This window comes from Mustela erminea, chromosome 5 (assembly GCF_009829155.1).
Source record: "Mustela erminea isolate mMusErm1 chromosome 5, mMusErm1.Pri, whole genome shotgun sequence".
Taxonomy (NCBI): Eukaryota; Metazoa; Chordata; class Mammalia; order Carnivora; family Mustelidae; genus Mustela; species Mustela erminea.
This window is the reverse complement of record NC_045618.1, coordinates 132,656,964-132,661,311: the sequence shown is the minus strand read 5'-3', so window position 1 is coordinate 132,661,311 and position 4,348 is coordinate 132,656,964.

Here is a 4,348-nt window from a genome sequence, read left to right as displayed (position 1 = left end):
TGTTTGTTTGCATATTTGATTACCTCCAGCCCCTACCCCATTAGAGCACAAGCGCCGTGCAAAGTGGGGCTTTTTCCTGACTTGCTTACACCCCTGTACTCCCAGCAGGAAGATCAGTTGCTGGCACATAGTAGGTGCTTCAACTTGTTGAAAGGGGGAATGAATAATGGGGCCACTATGCTTTTCCTGCTATTGTCCTTTGGGGTTGGTGTTGTCAAATTGAATCAATCCTACTTCCTAAATATCTCTCATTGGCCATTTTTATTCATCCCACAGCAACCCCCTTATCTAGGTCAGTGCTGCTCTCATCTCTGATACAGACTTTGCTTTCAAACTCTCCCATCCTGAGAAATGCCAGAATGATCTTGCTAAGTCTGGTCTGCAGTGACCACCTATAGCCAGCAGGTGGTGATCTGGTGCAGCAAGAGACTAGTCTGGGTTCCTGGTAGGCACCCAGACCTATTGATGATAGTCTTAGACATTGGAGAGGCAACATGCGCACATGGGTGAGCTAAACCTCGCTGGACCTCACTTTTTCTATCTGTAAAATGGGAGTACATAGTAAGTCCTGGATGAGCATTTGCTATTGGTAATAATCACGTCCAGTTTGAGAGCCCCTGGGAATCTAATTCCTGTTTTCTAGGAGGAAGCTAATGGCCAGGGAGATTCTTACTCAAGATTGCCCTTAAAGTAAAGATACTTCTGTCTCCGAACTGAAAGGTCCTTTTGTCCAAGCCCAGCTCTAAGTCCCCAAGCCACAGGGAGATCCTTTAGCTTCTGCTGGAAAAAAAATAAGGTAAAAATAATATGTCAGTATTTATTGATTTGGGAAAGATTTTACCAGTATGATAAAATTATTCTGGTGTAGAAAAACCATTTCCTTTATAATTGCTTAGAAAGGCAGATTATACCTAAGCAGTGACGACCTTTGCTAAGAATGCTTCATGCTGATTTCAAGGCTGACATTTGTTGAAATTAGTTGTATGTTTTGCACCACTTTCACTTGCAGATGGAGAGAGAAATTCCAGTGACACAAACAATGGGAGTAAAGGAAGAAACAGTGTTGTGAGGTTGACTCCATGTCCTCAACATTCTGTGCCATTGTAGAGTAGTAACTGGGTGTACAAATTTTGAATATAAAAACTATCCTAAAAAGCAATCAGGTGAAACATGAATAATTAAACTTTTAAAAAAAATATATGCATCCCCTGGGGGTAGGGGTCCTGTATCTTGGTGGAGAGTATCTTGTCTACCTTGGTGCATGAGGTTGCTCAAATACTTCTCTGGAGGCCAACACTGAGGCTTTTGGGGTGGCTCTTAGGACCCGAGCAACCAGTTCACACTTCACCTGTACCCCCTACCGGCGGGGGGAGCAACACCTCATTCTTATTGCCAGTCTGGGCTCATCCCCCACTAATTAATGCCTTCTCTGAGTCTTTTTTAGCCTGGTTGCCGCCAGCATCAGCTTAGCCGTTGAGCTGGCCAGAAAGCCAGAAATCCTAGAATTTTCTCTCTCACGTCTCCGTCTCGGCAGGACCCTATGTACACTGCAGGCTTCATGTGGTTCCACACTGCGAGGGCATCACAGGCAAGGGCATTGGACTGGTCCAAGCCATCCTGAGCACAGCTCTCCTGCTGGTTCACCTCCGAGGCCAGTCACCGCCCAAGTCTGGTCCAGTTGTCTGGCCAAGGGGCTAGATCAGATCTGCTCACATGGGTCTGGCCTATGTGATAGGCTCCCCTGTGCCGGGAGCTGACGGTACAGAGCCAACCCTTGCCCTCGCAAAGGCCTCCGCTTAAAGGCAGCAATGTGATGGAAGCTTCTATACAGGATGCACCACAAAGTGCAGTGAGTTTCCAGGGAGGCACATGCTGGCTTTGGCATCTTCTAGCTCATTCTGACCCCTCCCACTCCCAGGGTCAGCTTTGCTCAAATGTTGGCTCCCTGGGGGTCTCCGGGAAATGCCTCAGGGGCTTCTCAGATGACTGCCTTCACTGCTTGTAAACCACTCAGCCTAGTGTGGTGTGTCCCGGGAAGATGGGGGACAGGTATCCAGACAAGGCTGTTACCAGGATCCGGCCGGAGGGCGGAGAGGCAAAGCCCAGGAGTGTGTGTGAGTGCAGGGGGAGCCTGCACCGGCCTCCGTGCCATCTACCCCTCTCCCTGGCCTGACTCCTAATGGAGGTTTTAGTGTGACTTCTTCCCGGCCTTGGCGAGTGACACCCCAGGACACCGTAGAGGGTCACTAGCAGGTTCCCAAATGTTCCTGTTAATGGTTTATCTCATAAAAGAGGAGGAGGAAGCTTTCAGGCAGGTGACAAGAGCAGCAGAAAGTAGGTTTTCATCGTAGAGAAAAATTTTCCATGGAAGATGACTTTGAAAATACCATGAAATCCTCTTAACTCAAGCGATTCCTCCCTGCCAGGCAGAGAGAGCTGGAGGGAGGCACAGGGGCCCTAGCTAGGAGGGCAGGCAGGATGGGTAGCTGCTCACCTATCACCTGCCTGAGGACACCAGAGGCCTGCAGGGGACCCTCCCCACACCTACCTATTCCAGACCGCAGCCCCCACAGCGCGGGCCGGTAGGAGGCCAGAGTCTGGGAGGAGGGAGGCACAGGCTGTTGGAATATTCTGAGAGCACCTGAGGGGCTTTGCCTTCCCTCCTCACCCCAGACCAGCTCTGCTCAGAAGGGGTCCCAGTGAAGTGCTGTGGCTTGTGGGTGTTGCTGGCTAAGCTTAGCGTCTAGGCTCCCTGGCTTTGGGTTCGGTTATCTGTAGTCATCTCCCTGTTGTTGAACAGGACAATCACCTGGGTGTTTTTTTTTTTTTTTTTAAAGTACCTCCACCCCCAATGTGAAACTCAAACTCACAACCTGAAGATCAAGAGTCTTAGGCCCTACCGACTGAGCTCGCCAGGTGCCCCAGCACTGGGTGCTTTTAAAACTAGGTTGATCCAAACCCAGTTGCAAACCAATTAAATAAAAAATTCTAGGGGCGCCTGGGTGGCTCAGTGGGTTAAAGCCTCTGCCTTCAGCTCAGGTCATGATCCCAGGGTCCTGGGATCGAGCCCCACATCAGACTCTCTGCTCAGCAGGGAGCCTGCTTCCTCCTCTCTCTCTCTGCCTACCTCTCTGCCCACTTGTGATCTCTGCCTGTCAAATAAATAAATAAAATCTTTAAAAAAAAAAAATTCTGCATGATCTCATGAACTGCCCTAGGATTTAACCTTCTAAATCTCTAAAAAAAATCTACCCGCTCTTCCTCACTTCCATCATCGCCGACTGGACTACGGAAACGCCAAACGGATCTTCCCCACGTTCATGCCACTGTCGGGGACCATTGTTGAAATGCACATCTAAATGAGTCACCTGCTTAAAATCCTTCAATGCCATCCCTTTTCTTCTTAGGAAAAGGACCAAAATAGTAACTTTTTATAGTGGAGAAACCTGACAGACACCAATGGGATCGAGAGATCGAGCTTAACAATACCGGTAACAAGGCATATAACTTCTGCTGAATTCCTGCCAGAAATGTAGAACCTCGAACCAATCCCAAGAAGACACCAGACAAGCTAAAATCGAGAGGCATCCTACGTACATTCCATATAATAAATGAGCAGGACTCTCCAGAAGTCTGAAGGTCACGGAGGATAAGACTGAGGAACTGTTAGGGGTTGGAGGAGACGAAGGGGACACTGCAAAGGAACCCAGTGTGGACCAGGATTGGATCCGGGAACAGAAAAAGGATATTAGGGGGAAATGGGTGAGATCCGGATAAGCCCTGCAGGGAGTGGCATTGTAACCATTGTGATCAGTACACATGCTCATGTGAGTTGTTAGTCTTAGGGGAAGTTGGGTGAAATGAGACACCCAGATTAGAAAGGAAGAAGTAAAACTATATTTGCAGATGACACTTTATATATAGAAAATGCTGAATAATCCACCAGAAAACCGACCGGGGCCGTGACAAACTCTGCCAAGTTGCAGGGCACAGAAACCGGTCGTGTTCCTATATACCAACGATGAACAATCTGAAAAGGAAATTAAGAGAAACAATTCCATCTACAATAGCATCTAAAAGAATAAAATACCATGGAATGAGTTTAACCAAGAAGTGAAAGACTAGCACACTGGAAACTATAAAATATTGCTGAAAGACATTTAAAAAAGACTTAAATGGAAAGATATCTTGCATTCATGGGTGGAAAACCTTAGTATTGTTAAGATGGGAATATTCCCCAAAGCAATCTACGAATTCAATGCAATCCCTGTTAAAACCCCATAGGCCTTCCCCCACCTCCACAGAAACGGAACAGCTGATTCTCACACTCGTATGGAATTTCAAGGGA